Here is an 18,085-nt window from a genome sequence, read left to right as displayed (position 1 = left end):
GTAACTTTGGAATAATTTTCTTGTTTTGTCTGAATCTACTTGTGTTTGGGGAGTTTCAGGTGCACTCAGAAGATGATATGGCGTCCCAGCCAGAGATGGCAGTTGGCTGCCTGAAGAAAGAGCAGTTCAAGTATGATTGCAAATTCATGGTCAGTCTGAAGACGGGGACTTCAGGGAGGGTGTTCACATCTTTGCGGGGCGGCGCCACTCCTGATACAGATTACTTGTGGTCGTTTTGGCCAAGCAAGTGGTGCACTGAAGTATTGCGCCACTTCTCTTTCTGATCTTGAGAAAGAACTTGCGTGCCTAGAGGCTAGTCACCCATCCCAAGCACAAGTGTACCGAATCCAGGAGCAGACGATGCACTGGTTTAACCAAATCGAGGTGATAGGGCTAATAGTGTCTGATTTACAATCAAAGACTAATGTAAGTGAACTGAAAATCAAAGTAATGCAATTACAGATGCTTTAAAATGTGGCTGTGGTGCAGGCGAGAGTTTGTTATTAGAGTATTCAGGAGATTCTTAAACAGGGAGACGGAGCGTGGACACTGAGTCGTGACATTTTGCAAACTTGCCATCGATACTGCGCAACAGAGTAAGATTGTTCCTTTTTTTTTTTTTTTTTTCTTTTTTTTTTTTTTTTTTTTTTTTTGCAAGTTTGGAGAGGGAGGTTAATGTGATCAGGGTTTAAAGGACGTAATTTTTCAAATGCTGCATTCCTTGTAGAGGCTCATTGGCCAACATGGTTAGCGTTGTCTAGGTCGAGTTTGTGGGAGCTGAACTCTAGGATACTGAAGGAAAGGTTGTTGGCCAGGGTTAGGAGTGAATTAACCAACACCATTTTTTTGTCCAAAGCATGAGAGAGCTGTTGACTGAATATGTATGGGAGGGATGTCACAGTCTGAGGTGGTAGCCATTACTGTGCAGGACACAAAGCCAGAGGATCACTCCTGTGTTTTATTTGCTGAGAGGCTGGTCACTGACAATGATACACAGTTTGGTGAGAAGCATTGAGGGCATGACATATGCTAATATGAGGCGTGGGCGTGATGCAGGATCAGTTCAGCTGAGTGACAATGATGCTGGTAAAGGCGGCGCCTCTGGTAATTCCAGTGGCGTTAAGGGAAGCTGCTATCGCTGCAGTGAGGTGGGTCACATTGTTCGCATCTGTCGTGTTGGGTAGAAAAGATGGTCGAACAGTTGATGCTAAAAGGAGCACAGGCAGTTTCCATCTTCCATTTTGCTGAATGCCTGCAACACGATCAGGGCAGTGACAGTAAACCGCTATCCTTTGAGTGCACTACTCTTAATCACGATCCAGTATGTTCATTGTTAGACTCAGGAGGCAGTATATCTATTTGTGAATTTTGGGAATTAAAACCTGTCAAACAGACTTGTACGGCCGTTAAGGATCAACTGCTTGCTCTGACTGGGTTGTTGCATGTTTCCAGTGGGATCAGTGAATTTTCCTGGCCCTTGGAGGTGCTGGCGGCGAAAGGTTTGAGCACTGACATGCTGTTAGTACGCGATTTTGTCAAGAAGCCTGGGTCAGAGATGGAATATTCTGATGGGTTTTCCATTCTAAGTTCTGCTCATCAGTTTGCGTTGGTTCACTGCTTTTCCAGGTGTTTGTTCGGTAGTAACCGATCAAGGTGGGTCTGATGTGAGTCACTTGTTCAGGGAGCAAGCCAAGAGGTTCTAAAACGTTACAAGCGTTCCCAGAGGTTTTGACAGATTAGATGTGACTAACAAAATCAAATATCGTAGCTGGTTGCCAGATGAGATGCCAGGTTGCCAGACCCCTTACAGGCTATCGATCCATAAAATGAAAGCGTTGCGTCAGGTGGTGGAAAACATGTTGAGAGGGGAGTTGTTCATCTCCTTATACCTCTCTGATTTTCTTGGTGGCAAAGGTCAGTGGTGGAGGATATGGACCAGCAGTTGATTACAGGATTTTGAATCATAAGTTTGTAATCCATTCCTGATCTGGCGCGTCAGGTAATATCTTTTCTTGGGCATCTGGTCACGAACAACGGGTTGACGACTGGCCACTCGCGAACTCAGGTTCTACACAACTTTCAGTCACCCAAAACTAAGAATGGGATGGACAGATTTGTGAGGATGGTCAATTTTTTTTCCAAAATTCGGCACCTATATATCTGCTGCATCGAAAGAGGATACCGTCAAATGGACCGAGATCCAGCAGGCAGCCTTTTTACGGGTTGAAGAATACTTTAAGTAATGCTCTGGTGTTGGCCGTCCCAGACTTACAAACAGGTGACTCCAACTCAGGTGTAGTGGCAGTATTGTTGCAGGAGCAGGAAGAGGAATGCAGGTTGATGGCGTTTGTATCCCGTTCGTTGATCCCCAATGAAGATAGATATTCAATGTATGAGCTCTACGCCCCCGTCTTTCTGTTTGCAACTGAGAAATTCAAGTTCAGAGCATGACGAATTTACACTCGTAAGCGACAATCAGGCCTTCACTTTGGTGTTGGTACTCCCTCGTGAAACTGGGCTCATTGCCCACTGGGCAGTGCGGATCGCTGCCTAAAAATTCCCCGTCAGGCATATAAGGGGACGGGAGAATGTGGTGGCTGACGCCCTCAGTCGAATGTTTGAGAACGACGAAGAGCGCCCCCCTTCCAAGTATCCAGAGGGGGAGGGGATGTTGCTAGGGCGGTGCTTACCAAAGTGCAAGGCTTGTTTGCGGATCCAGGTGAGCAGCAGGTACAGGATTCGGAACTGAGGTTTATCAAGCGTCGTTTGGAATGCAGTGAATGCCTCCTAGACTACGAATTAAAAAGGGAAATTCTCTGTTTTCGCACAAGGAAAGACGTGCACTTAAAGTTCTGCCTGCACAAGGTACTGGTATCGGCTGTGTTCTTAAACTGTCATGAGTTGATCATGAGAGGGCATCTCGGCATCTACAAAACGATCTACAAGATTAAGGAGTGTTTGAAATGACCTTCATTGTAAGAGGATGTAAGGAAAATAGTGCGTCAGTGAGGAGTGTAAAGTTTCCAATCCTACCTCTGACTGACGTAAGGGACGCCACAGTCCACTCATGCCAAGCACCCAACGGAGCGTTTGTTCATCGACTATGTAGGACCACTATCCTGCACCCAAGCAGGCCACAATGACATCTTTTTGGCAGTCGATGCCTTTTCCCAATTTGTGAGGCTTGTACCGAGCGAAGGGGTGCAGTGGGTGTTAGCGCTAAACACCTCAGCAAAATATTTTCTCTGGTTTGGCCTTCCAAAATACTCATAACTGACGATGTTCCAGCATTTGTTTCGTGGGAGTGCCGCAAATTCTGTTTTCACCACTCAATCGCACGCACCACCATGACATCCTATTGTCCTCCACCATCTTTTGCAGAAAGATTTAACAGAAACCTTAAGACTACATTGATTATATGCCTGCATGGTATACGCAACAAGCCCATACTAAGTCTGACTGTTCCTTGCCGTGGGTCAATTTTGTGTTTAACACCGTAAGCGTCTCTCATGTTTGTTTACCCATTGAATTCCACATTATCCACTCTGTAGTCGATCGTGGGCTTACTACCTGAGGATAGCTCCCTGATGTTGTTAGGGACTACCTGTTTAGAGTAAAGGCCAACGTAGAAAGGGCCCACAAAAGAGTAGTGTCGTAGCACAGCCATGGCCGGCATCCCAGATTCTTAAAAATGGGAGACTTAGTTTATGTGAGGAACTATGGAGGACAAAACGGTGGAAGGAAGGCCTCGGGCAAGTTGGCACCACGTTTTGTGAGTCGTGGCATGTACCCGAGGTAAATAAAGTTTCTACATTAAGTCCTACATGGTTGCAGATGACTGTGAAAAGAAAGCAACTGTAATACATAGCCGGCTGTGGTGGCCGAGAGGTTCTAGGCGCTACAGTCTGGAACCGCGCGACCGCTACGGTCGCAGGTTCGAATCCTGCCTCGGGCATGGGTGTGTGTGATGTCCTTAGGTTAGTCAGGTTTAAGTAGTTCTAAGTTCTAGGGGACTGATGACCTCAGAAGTTAAGTCCCATAGTGCTCGGAGCCATTTGAACCTTTTTGTAATACATAACATAAGAAACCAAGAAAACCACAGCATTTGGTAATAAGATACACAAACAAAACTTTTTCTGCATTCAGATTTGTAATTACTTCCTTATAAACTCGAATTTATGTATGTACAAGTTGCCCACTGATGATGCTGAAACTTCAGACAAACATGTCTGTGTAATAGAAGAAAAGAAAAACATCGTGTTTTGCTCAAGTTGGACCCCCTGCAAAAACTAATACAGCCTTTTGTAGAGTAGCAGGCTGAGAAAGCATAGGCCAACTAGAAAACAATATTTTGTGACATAAATATGGCTCAAACTTTAGTGCTTTCAACTTCTGCATCGTCTATTGAGAAGATAGGCAGTAGGTGTATAGTGATAATTAAATTTGTGGCTAATATAGCACGCTATAATCCGGCACTCGATAATCCGGCAGACCCAGCAGTCCGACACACATAAGAAGTTTTCACATATTTCTGGCACGGCACTCTTGGCAGTACGTCGGACGTTTTCGACAAACATCCGAACCATTCGGCGCCTTGTCAGTAACAACCGTCTGCCCCACTGAGCGATTATATTCTGCCGCGCGGGATTAGCCGAGCGGTCTTGGGCGCTGCAGTCGTGGACTGTGCGGCTGGTCCCGGCGGAGGTTAGTCCTCCCTCGGGCATGGGTGTGTGTGTTCGTCCTTAGGATAATTTAGGTCAAGTAGTGTGTAAGCTTAGGGACTGATGACCTTAGCAGTTAAGTCCCATAAGATTTCACACACATTTGAATTTTTTTTTAATTATATTCTCGTCACGATACGTCAATTGCATTGTTAGCTATCTACATACGTACTTCGCAAGCCACCGTACGGTGCGTGGCGGAGGGTGTCCTGTACCACTAGAAGTCATTTCCTTTCCTGTTCCACTCGCAAACAGCGCGAGAGAAAATCGACACTCTATATGCCTCCGTATAAACCAAGATTCTTCGTATCTTATCTTGGTGGTCCTTAGGCGCAGTGTATGTTGGCGAGAGTAGAATCTTTCTGAACTCAGCTTTAAATGCCGCTTTACAAATTTTTTTCAAAATTTTTTCTTGAAAATCTCCTTTTCTCCAGGGACTCGCACCTGAGTTAGATATCGGGAAAACAATTGGATGTTATGAAAGTAGATAATGAATATGCTCTAATGAAAGATACCACTGCAAAATATTTAGTCACCAATGCACTAAAGAAAGAAACCAGATTCGAGTGTGACATCCCATGGGCTATTAACTTCCACACCCTCAATTCTTGAAAACATAAATTACAACAACAAGAAATCATTGCCACAAAATCTGATAAAGGCAACAGTATATTTACTGTTCAAATATTTTACTTTTTACATTGCATTCCCACCACACTGTCAAAGATGTTACTTAATGTATGTTTCTACTTCAATGTAGACGTGTAACTTCTCTTCCAATGTTATTTACAAACATTAACACAATAAAAGTAATACTGTAGAACAAAAGCGAATTAGTGCTTTTCATTTATTATAATGCTGTTCTACCAAGAACCGACGGAAGAGTCAGTTAACATCTCCATAATACTTGCGTGTATCTCGAACCTACCGGTAAAATATTTAGCAGCCCGCCTCTGAATTGCTTCGATGTCTTCCTTTAATTCGACCTGGATCCGAAACACTCGACCCGTACTCAAGAATAGGCCTCCTTTGGTCATGAACCACACACTTTCCCAAAATTCTCCCAATAAACCGAAATCGGTCATTCGCCGTGAATAACACATTCCTCACATCCTCTTCGCATTTCATGTAGCTTAGCAACATTACGTCCACATACACTGTCAGGCAAAACACGGTCGCTCAACTTCGACGCCTTACCGTGCACCATAGCATCATCAGCAAACAACCGCAGATTGCTGCCCACCCCTCCGTCAAATCATATATGTATATAGAGAATAATGGCGGTCCTACCAGACTTCCCTGAGGCACTCCTTATGATAACCTTATCTCTGATGAACACTCGCCATATCTGTGAACCCATTCCATATGATCGTTCCTCCGTTAACAGCCTGCAATGGAGCACCGTGTCAAACACCTTCCGGAAATCAAGAAATATGGAATCTGCCTGTTACCCTTCATCCATAGTTTGCAGTATATCATGTGAGAAAAGGGCAAGCTGAGTTTCGCATGAGCGATTCTTTCTAAAACCATGCTGATTCTTGGACCAAGGCTTCTCAGTCTCAGCAAAACTTATTATATTCGAAGTGAGAATATGTTCAAGGTTTCTGCAGCAGCCGGATATTGGTCTGTAATTTTGCAGGTCCATTATTTTGCCCTTCGTTTACATAGGAGTCACCTGATCGTTTTTGCAGTCGTTTGGGACTTTGCGCTGGGAGAGAGATTCGTGATAAATGCAAGCTAGGTAAGGGCCAGTGCCGTAGTTCTCTTTGTAAAACCGAACTGTGATTCTGTCCGGACGTAGCGACCTAATTGTTTTCAGCTCTTTCAGTTGCTTCTCTACGCCACTATGCTTGTTACTAATGTCGTTCATACAGAAGTCTGTTCGACGGTCAGTCGCCGGTATGTTTGTACCATTGTCCTGCGTGAACGATTTCTTGAACGTGAAATTTAAAACTTCACCTTTTGTTTTGCTCTATTCAGCTGTCACAATAAACTGATCAACGAGTGACTAGATGGTAGCCATAGATACGCCCTAAGGTATGAAGATGTTAGTTATATGCTTCACGCGTAAGTCTTTTCACAGACGCATGAAACTCTACTAACCTTTGCTTGTCATCATTTGCGCGTTCTATTTTGAAGCAAGAGTACAACGCCTCTGCTTGCTCTGCGTTTTCCGAAATTCGTTGTTAAACCATTTGAGTCTTTTCCATCCTTAATCCACTTGCCAGGTACATAGTTCTCTAGACCTCAATTCACAGTCTGCTTGAACATAGCCCATAATTCCTCTAATTCCATCTTACTGGAAATAAGTGGTGTCAACTAAATGGTTGCAGTTAATTGTCTAAGTGAGATTCTAACAGCCGGCCGGAGTGGCCGAGTGGTTCTAGGCACTTCAGTCTGGAATCGCGCGACCGCTACGGTCGCAGGTTCGAATCCTGCCTCGGGTATGGATGTGTGTGATGTCCTTAGGTTAGTTAGGTTTAAGTAGTTCTAAATTCTAGGGGACTGATGACCTCAGCTGCTAAGTCCCATAGTGCTCAGAGCCATTTGAACCATTTTGAACCATGCTAACAACTGCTCATCTGCTCTTTCTAGCAAAAACACTCTCCCAGCCTTCTTGACTGGTTTATTAACTACGATTAACCCCTCACACTTTCTATAATGATATCAAGATCGGTAATCCCTATTTCTATGCTGATGTTGTTGATAAGGTCCAACCTATTTGTAGCTACAAGGTCTAACACATTTTAATTGCGAGTGGGCTGCCGAACTAGCTGTTCAAGACAGTTTTAAGAAAACGTGTTCAAAAATACTTCGCACGACTGTCTGTCTGTACCTCCACAATGAATCCATAGACATCTCAGTCTAGCTTAAAGTCGCCTCCAACTAGGGATCAGTCATTCCGACATCCGTTCCACGAATCGCCAAATATCCCAGACATTTCTACTTCGGCTATAAGCCAACTCTCAGTCTCGAGAATAATTTGAGCGCGAGAACTTTCCTGAGAGGCACTTAATTCGGGAACTTTCTTACAAATACTTCGACAGTTTACTGATAAAATTTTGATAGTCGAAATGTCTTTACCCTGAACGCGGTATGACTTCCCTTGCTGCGTATCGACTGGTGAGTGTTCATCAGAGTACCTCAAACTACCGCCCAGCCTGCTGGCGTCGACGATTCTTCATTCACTAAATCTAAAATTACGGTATTTTCATTTGCATCAGTACTGTACGGTTTTATTTTATAATTATTTAATACAGTCAGGATACTATATCAGTATTCAGCTAAACTGTACAGTTGTAGAGGATACTACAGCAGCAAAATATTGCAGCAATTTTTAATCCACAAAAACTGATATTAGTCTTGACCATTGTATTTATTAATTTTATGCTGCCTTATGCGTTTCGGCCATCTCAAAGACTCTACAAGAGAAATACATGAAAGGATATCAGTGAAAAAACTTTGACACCATTACCGGACATCGTAAAAATGGAAGAATCAAGCAGTCAGTGAAAAAGGTAAAACTCACCAAAATATCTATTACACATTGTTAGGTAAAACGAAACTGAATTTGTCTGACATGGATACAAAGTATATGGTCTAAATTACTTGATGATATTTGAGTGCAAACCGACGCAATGTTCACATCGAAATATTAAACGAATAAGAACGCCTTATGGCAGTACTTATGGTGTTTATGAAAATTATTTGTTTTGACTGATACGGTTGATTGATACATTGTAGTTATAAATTAAAAATAATATTCTAATACGTCTATTACATAACCCAGTTTATTATCTAACAAATATCCCTATGCTGCAAGGAGACTGGCGAAAATTATCGCCGCAAAATGGCGTTAATGTATGAAAATGTAATAAGGCATTTAGCTGTACAATAAAATAATAAATTAAAACAGATGCTTAATTTAGTATCCAGAGACGCATATATAAAAACGTTAAATCAGTGTACTGGTATTCCAACCATAAGGTAAAACAAAATTAACAAAGTTTTACGCAGAATGACAGGAACCGTATTTAGTATGTAACAGTTTTGCAGAGACAAGCAAGAATGTGTAAAATAAAGTCAAAAATACAGCATATATAAGGATAGGAATACAACAGACGGATGTGTTTTTAATATACGTCTCCAGATAATTACTGAAAAACTGGAATCTGCCAAATCATGTGATCATACACAAAGTCGAGACTATTATTCAGAGGTTGTGAGCTACAATACACTGTGAGCGTACCATTACAAATCTAGCGGTCTTGTGTAACAGTATTCCACTTATGGTAGAATTAGTAATACACAAAAAAAACAAGCTAACAGTATGTGAAAGTAAGATACATAAAGCAAGCGACAGTGACGTACAAGTCTGGGAGGTCGCACAAAAGAATGATGGTAAAAACTTTTTTATTTTTAATGTTTTTGAAATGATGTCCATGCCACATTTTGGTATTGTACCTGCTAGTGAACATGATGCGCAGGGTTAGCATGCCGTGAGACAATGACCTGATTACTTGCTCCGCGATATGAACAACATTTTGGAATACTAAAAATAAAAATGTTTGGCCTGTGGCATGGCCAGGCGGAGACAGTTGATCCCGCTCTTTTTAGAAGGACATTTTGCGAGTGATCAGTCAGACCAAGACGCGGACTGTGGAATTTTCCACCAAACCCCCGTTCGAAATTTCGTTAAGTAAACTAATTCTTGAGATGATCCCCCGCTCTGGAAGATTTTACCAGAGCACAGCGTCTGGGATGTATTTAGCAACAGTAAGTCGGGGTCTGATGATGTACTAAGTAACACGTGCCGCTTCTGAGGGCGCTTAAGACGAAACATTTTGTTTGGAAACCAGTCAGTCGTTTCCGTTTCACACTGTAGGCAATCCATGCAGTAATTAACTTCAGTTGTCAAGAGATTTATGTAGCCAAATTTCGCCTGTGTAAATTTTTGTCGGTATTCAACTAAGTTTTAGCAACCCCTGTTAAGCTTTAGTGATTGTGCTCTACAGATATTCATGAGGAGAATGAATGGGCGCGGGCCATGTCTGCTGACATCAACACCCACTTCATATGAATTATTGGTGAACTTATCTCCTAGTGTTTTCACTCCATTGCAGTAGCGTATACTTGAATTTTTAATGTGTTCACAAGAGCAACCCAACCACGTCCGATCTCTCTGATGAAATGGTCGTTTTCTGATAGAATAACGTCTGTAGAATTTATTAAGAAATCATATCCCCTAAGAAACTGTAAAGTTGCCTGCTAAGTGATTGGTAAACTTTAAGGAGAGGATACCTCGTTTTAATAAATGTACTTTTCATGGAGTATCATCCGCTAGTCTTTTCACTTACATGCATTCCACTGCCCATTTTTACTTGCAGTAGTTGACAAGAAAAGCTGTCTCTGCTTGAGAAATGTTATTTTAAATCATCAACGAAATTCATTCTCTGATCTGATCATTTAGTCAGATTCCTTTGTGCGTTTTCAGATAAACCATAAGATGAGAACCCATCCGCAGACAACCTAGAAGTAATGTCGAGTCTTCCGCTTTCTCAGTGCACAGCGTTAAAGTTTGTGTGGTGACGTTATTGACCCCACGACACAATAAATGTTTCTATGTTCCATATGCTTAAAATGTTTATTTGCTACTTCAGGCAACATTGCACTCAGTAGTATTTATCAATAGAGAGGCACTGCCCACTCTCGATAGGAAGCACAATAGCTCCGTTAAGTCCATTTGGTATGACGAAAGGCGTATCACCCATTAGGAATAGTCCAAAGTTCAGATGCCAATGAAACTGTGTACCCCTGCGATTTCCTGTGTTGGTCATTCTCTTTTTCCTGGTTCCACATACTCTGTTGGCAGCTGAGAACCCACCCGCAAACAACCTAGAAGTAATGTCGAGTCTTCCGCTTTCTCAGTGCACAGCGTTAAAGTTTGCGTGGTGACGTTATTGACCCCACGACACAATAAATGTTTCTATGTTCCATATGCTTAAAATTTACTTATCAACTAAATGTAATTTTAATTTTAGGCTTAATTAGTGTTTTCATTTATTTTCAGTATTACTACTCATTCGAGCTCTCATTCATGTGTGTCTGCGTTTAATCCAAATTTTCCAGACGTGAGAAAACATTAGCAGAAAATGAAGGCAGCGATGCAAATGATCTTTAAGGTGAAAACAACCCTTCTTACAGTAGAGAACATGAAACTAAAGTTGTGGCTCTAGTGAAACAGATAACGAAGAGAGAAATGAATACAGAGAGAAGGCATCTAGTTTCTATGGAAGAAATAAGCATAAGAGGTCCGCTATTAAAACTCAAGGGAGTGTGAGAACATCAGCTCACAAATCGATATGAAAGTTCCTACATTGAAAGACCCTGCAAGCAAATCGGGTGACTCGTGCAGTCCATTAGAAGCGTGGGAGTGTTTGTTTAACAGAGGCACGTAGAAGAAATTTGCCAAATCAGTGATGTGTAAAGGGTGTGGAAAAAAGTTGAGTGATAATTGAACATTTGTGAAAAATTATGTACCAATATGAAGTTCATTATATGCTACTATGTTCGTCTTACCACAATCTATTGCTGTTTTATATTATTTCTAACACAATAAACGAGTGTGCTTTTTTGTGTTTCATTTCACTTCACTGTTAGGCATGGTTACATAATCTTGTTTTCCTTTCGTGGTTTATTTTAATTCTTTTGTGTTAAACTGATGTTTTGTACTCTGATATATGCAAATACGAAATCTGTGAATAAATATTTGTGATGAAAGTATATTAAATTGCTTTTGATGGCTGAACCGAAGCGGTGTCCCTTGGACTCTACCACACTACTTATAATCAAAGAAGTCGCCACTCGGTTTGAGGGTTAAATCTAATTTATCAGTTCAAAAATAGACATGAGCGGCCATCTTTTCTTTGGTGATGCCGCCGAGGATTTTTTTTTTTTTTTTTTTTTTTATTTTTGACATCGCAAAACTTTTGGTTAATCGTTAAATTTAATGAAGTGTCTAATCCGTAAAATTTCTCTACCGGTACGTCGCGTTATTCCGTCTTGCGCAAAACAACTTTAAAATATGGCTTGAGTCGTGCTTGGGTAGCTCAGTTGGTAGAGCACTTGCCGCGAAAGGCAAAGGTCCCGAGTTCGAGTCTCGGTCCGGCACACAGTTTTAATCTGCCAGGAAGTTTCAAAGCGATGTTATTCGGACATGGAGGAGATAACAGAGAGACAGGAACTGTCGATGAGATGCCTCTCTCAGGCTGTGCGAGTGCATGACCGCTGCCTGCGGATTATGGCTAGTTTGTTATGTTGAATAATGCTTTTCGTTCAGCCACTGGACGTCGCGTTACGACTCAAATTCTGCGCAATAGGCTGCATGATGCGCAACTTCACTCCCGACGTCCATGGCGAGGTCCATCTTTGCAACCACGACACCATGCAGCGCGCTACAGATGGGCCCAACAACATACCGAATGGACCGCTCAGGATTGGCATCACGTTCTCTTCACCGATGAGTGTCGCGTATGCCTTCAACGAGACAATCGTCGAAGACGTGTTTGGAGGCAACCCGGTCGGGCTGAACGCCTTAGACACACTGTCCAGCGAGTGCAGCGAGGTGGAGGTTCCCTGCTGTTTTGGGTTGGCCATATGTGGGGCCGTCATATGCTGCTGGTGGTCATGGAAGATGTCTTAACGGCTGTACGATACGTGAAAGCTATCCCCCGACAGGCAGTGAAACCATATCAGCAGCATATTGGCGAGGCATTCGTCTTCATGGACGACAATTCGCGCCCCCATCCTGCACATCTTGTGAATGAGTTCCTTCAGGATAACGACATCGCTCGACTTGAGTGGCCAGCATGTTCTCCAGATATGAACCTATCGAACATGCCTGGGATGGAATGAAAAAGGCTGTTTATGTACGACGTGACCCACCAACCACTCTGAGGGATCTACGCCGAATCGCCGTTGAGGAGTGGGACAATCTGGACCAACAGTGCCTTGATGAACTTGTGGATAGTATGCCACGACGCATACAGGCAGGCATCGATGCAAGAGGACGTACTACTGGGTTTAGAGGTGTCGGTGTGTACAGCAATCTGGACCACCACCTCTGAAGGTCTTGTTGTATGGTGGTACAACATGCAATGAATGGTTTTCATGAGCAATACAAAGAGAGGAAATGATTTTTATGTTGATCTCTATTCCAATTTTCTGTACAGGTTCCGGCGCTCTCGGAACCGAGGTGATGCAAACCTTTTTTGATATGTGTAGAGTACAATGTGGGGGCCATGGCCCGAACAGACCCTGAAGGTTCAATAGTACTGACCGTGTCATCCTCAACCCACAGGCGTCACTGGGTGCGGATATGGTGGGGCATGTGGTCAGCACACCGCTCTCCCGACCGTATGTCAGTTTACGAGACCAGAGTCACTACATCTCAATGAAGTAGCTCAGAAGGGCTGCGTGCACCCCACTTGCCAAAAGCGCTCGGCAGACAGGACGGTCACCCGTCCTAGTGCTAGCCCAACCGGACATTGCTTAACTACAGTGATCTGACAGGAACTGGTGTTACCAATAAGGCAAGGTCATTGGCTACAGGCACCCGGCACACGTATGTTTAACACATATGCAAGTATGAATGTAATCGAGATTTTCATTGTTTTAGTTATACGATCAGTATTAAGCTTTTATATGGTCGGTGAAACGCTACTGTAAAGCCTCCGAACGACAATCTGTTTCACCACCTCAGAGGTCACTGTTTTTTTTTCTGTGGGATGAGGCCCACACAGACTTAGACCACATACGCTTGTAGTACCCAGAAAGTCCCTATAACGTCACTGTAAAGTCTCTAACTGTATGAACAGGTTTTCTTTTTATATTCTGAAAGATAAGGTTACATTTTTTAAACCTTTTTTCAGTTTTTGTTCACTCTCAGTTCGCTTCCTACCTCTGCGTTTTTTTAGCTTGCTGGTATTTTTTATTCCGATGAAAGTGCATGTCGTTAGGAAACACGGTATAGCGAAGTAATAACAAACTATACTGCTTTATAAGATTGGCAACGTATAGTCGCAGCCTTTGCAGTATCTTCAGATTACCAGTTTGTATACCGTCCTTTCATAACCACTTGTTGTTGACAATCAGATAAAGAACCCTGAATCACTTTTGGAACATGTTTTAATTTCAGTAACCTGGCGGTACATCGAGAGAGACGTTCCTGAAAATCTAAGGTCTTTTATTTCTCTTTCCATAGTTTCTAATTGTTGGCACAAGCTCGCGTTGTCGCATTCACAGCAGTGCTTGTTTTCACGATTAACGCCTTGTCTAGTAGTAATTTCTTAATCAGTTGGCAATATACTGTATTTGCCTGTAAAATATGTTCTACTTGTTTACGGTAGCTTCGTTTTCATGCCCCTCTCATTATTAGGCTAATTACAGCGCCCTAAATCAGCACTGAGGGATGATAGATTTAGAGTTGGATCAGCACCAGTATTCAAGTTGCATTTGGAAAGAATATTCAACAGTTTAGTTTTTAGATCCTTTTCATAATTCGAACTAGTTAAATACACTACTGGCCATTAAAATTGCTACACCAAGAAGAAATGCAGATAATAAATGGGTATTCATTGGACAAATATATTATACTAGAACCGACATGTGATTACATTTTCACGCACTTTGGGTGCATAGATCCTGAGAAATCAGTACCCAGAACAACCACCTCTGGCCGTAATAACGCCTTTGATACGCCTGGGCATTGAGTCAAACAGAGCTTGGATTGCGTGTACAGGTACAGCTGCCCATGCAGCTTCAACAGGATACCACAGTTCACCAAGAGTAGTGACTGGAGTATTGTGACGAGCCAGTTGCTCGATCACCATTGACCATACATTTTCAGTTGGTGAGAGATCTGGAGAATGTTCTGGCCAGGGCAGCAGTCGAACATTTTCTGTATCCAGAAAGGCCCGTACAGGACCTGCAACATGCGCTCGTTCATTATCCTGCTGAAATGTAGGGTTTCGCAGGAATAGAATGAAGGGTAGAGCCACGGGTTGTAACACATCTGAAATGTAACGTCCACTGTTCAAAGTGCCGTCAACGCGAACAAAAGGTGACCGAGACGTGTAACCAATGGCACCCCATACCATCACGCCAGTATGGCGATGACGAATACACGCTTCCAATGTGCGTTCACCGCGATGTTGCCAATCACGGATGCGACCATCATGGTGCTGTAAACAGAACCTGGATTCATCCGAAAAAATGACGTTTTGCCATTCGTGCACCCAGATTCGTCGTTGAGTTCCCCATCGCAGGCAATCCTGTCTGTGATGCAGCGTCAAGGGTAACCGCAGCCATGGTCTCCGAGCTGATAGTCCATGCTGCTGCAAACGTCGTCGAACTGTTCGTGCAGATGGTTGTTGACTCAGGGATCGAGACGTGACTGCACGATCCGTTACAGCCATGCGGATAAGATGCCTGTCATCTCGACTGCTAGTGATACGAGGCCGTTGGGATCCAGCGCGGCGTTCCGTATTACCCTCCTGAACCCACCGATTCCATATTCTGTTAACAGTCTTTGGATCTCGACCAACGCGAGTAGCAATGTCGCGATACGATAAATCGCAATCGCGATAGGCTACAATCCGACCTTTATCAAAGTCGGAAACGTGATGGTACGCATGTCTCCTCCTTACACGAGGCATCGCAGCAACGTTTCACCAGGATAATGATGTATGAGAAATCGGTTAGAAACTTTCCTCATGTCAGCACGTTGTAGGTGTCGCCACCAGCGCCAACCTTGTGTGAATGATCTGAAAAGCTAATCATTTGCATATCACAGCATCGTCTTCCTGTCGGTTAAATTTCGCGTCTGTAACACGTCATCTTCGTGGTGTAGCATTTTTAATGGCCCGTAGTGGATATTGAGAAGCCAAGAGCATTTTCAATTAAAAACGTGTCTCATTGTTTTTAGGATATGTATGAAACTTAATTCGTAACCTACTTGTCTACTGTGGCTAGCACAATTCTGGCGATAGCACAGTAAGCCATTGTCTTTCACTTAAAAACTTACTCCGAAAGATCTCTCAATACACTGGTAGTTATGGCGTAGCTCTGTACTCAATCAGCAGTCACTAATAAAAATCCATACTGTCGTAAACAACCTATTTTGGCTCTTAAATGCAATTACAACACAATACGTCATGGCAACTGCCGCCAACTGAACGCTGATTGGGTTCACTCTAACGCCAGCAGCACGGCTTGCTACTGCGCATACCCCTCGTGCTACCTACAGTGTATTCCAATATCCGTGGGTACAGAGTTCTTTGAACTCATGAGTGCAATGTCGAGAGTAGGCTCAGCTGATATGTCATGGTTAACTTCAATGCTTTTCATAATATAGTTATGCAACTATTCGAAACATAGAGGAAGAAAAGTAAAGAGCACTGAGAAGTACAGAGTGAAAATCTCGAAGTGCAGATTGCTGCCTTAGAGAAATTAGGCAAGAAAATGGAAGCGCAGAATAGCGATTTATAGAAGAGGCTAGTGGAAAAAAAATTGGAGCGTAAATCACCAAATTAGTTGCATATATTGGCAAAAGTAAAGTGATCATGAAATATATTAGGAAGGAGATAAGCGAAGTCAAGACACAGAAACAGTGAATCAATAGCGTCAAAACTAACTCATTAAAGTAGCTGAAGTGGCAGGAAATCAAACCAAGACAACTGAACGGATAGCGAATCGTATGATAATTTTGGAAAGAGGGTTGGCTTTGCGAAACGGTGCTGCACTGGTTGATAAAATACAATTATGTGAATTTGTAAGTGAAATTACCAGAGAACTGACTGAATTGCTCAAGAATATGTTTCTGCAAGTTATAGAGCACAGTGTATATTACAGCAGTGAGGAGAGAAAGTGGCAGAAGTTTCTGATAAGCTAGATTTGTTAACCACTACCGCTTTGATCACATTTCTCCCATTGCAGTAGGCGACAGCACGGAAGTCCAGTCACTGCTTCGTTTGAGGGAGAATCGGATTGAAATAATTAGAAGCTATAGGGAAACTTTGCATGAGTCTCAACAGACAGCGAATAGTAGTAATTAAACTGTGGAAACTATATTACAAATGCTGGATTCAGTACAGGGAAGAAGAGAATTGTCATAGCTGGGAGTTTCATGAACGATGTAAGAGCATTTCAGTCTCCTGCAATACATGGGCTGTGACAGTGGCAATAAGGCGTGAGCACCAAGTACAGCAAGCGATTTCCCGCTTTGGCTTTGGCCAATTGTTGGGAGGAATGCAGAGGTTGGCAGCATCGCTCTCCATCGAATAGTAACAGTAAGTAACGGGTGGAACCATGATCCTAGGAGAGGTCGCTGGTCTCTGAGATGCTCTCACAACGATAGACATGATATAAGCAGGTTCCAGGTTATCCTGTGCATAGAGTAGGAATTCAGAGTAAAGAAATTCATTGTGTTGACATTGGCAGTCAGGTATCCAGTATTGTTTATATGCAGTGTCTGCGGGAGAATACATGGCCTGAGGTGATGATGTAGAACACGAAAATTAGAAGAGAAGCAACAAGAAAAGCAGTAGAAATCAAGAAACAAGTTAGATCGATTTTGTCTGCCCGTCACAAACGATGTAGGCTAATGGTTGTAGTATGCACTGAGAATGAGCCATTCACTTCGTACTTCGAAGATTGTGTGGTAAAGAGGATTCTAGAAAACGACTGTTCAGCAAGTTTCTTTGATGTGACATGAACAGAAGATGTGTGGTACAATGTAAAAAAAGAGAAATTCAATTCTAATAGAGTGGAAGGTGATAAATTAGGACACCTTGAATCAATTGGATGGAGATAACAGCTTCATGATATGTTTTTAGCAAAATGTGACATGTTTTCAGAATGAACAGGTATCATTAGGAATTTTGTGTACTGCTTTATTACCATGCACAAAATAGGTGCTGGTATACATTTTTGGGATACTTACATGGATTAATTAATGAACCTCTTGTGAGTTAATGGGCCAGTTGTGGCGCCCTGAAAATATTTAAAGTTCGGAGTTGGCGTGGCCGCGCAGGCCGCTCGGCAGGACGACCACTTGGTGCCGGACCCCAGCATGTGGTCCAGGGACTGCGTGGCTGGAAATTCCATGGTGATGCTGTGTCGATGAAAGAGACATGCCGGGAGTGCCAAAGATGGCGGACTTTGTGATACCTTAATGGCAGACATTTCACAGTTCACGTAGAAATTAATAGTAGCCAGAGGAATCATGAAACCTCAAAAAGAAACATGTACATTACTATTATTTGCACAGTGATTCTGATGGTGTAATCAGATTTTCAATATCTTTA

Source organism: Schistocerca americana, chromosome 1 (assembly GCF_021461395.2).
Source record: "Schistocerca americana isolate TAMUIC-IGC-003095 chromosome 1, iqSchAmer2.1, whole genome shotgun sequence".
NCBI classification, from domain to species: Eukaryota; Metazoa; Arthropoda; class Insecta; order Orthoptera; family Acrididae; genus Schistocerca; species Schistocerca americana.
This window is presented reverse-complemented; position numbering follows the sequence as displayed.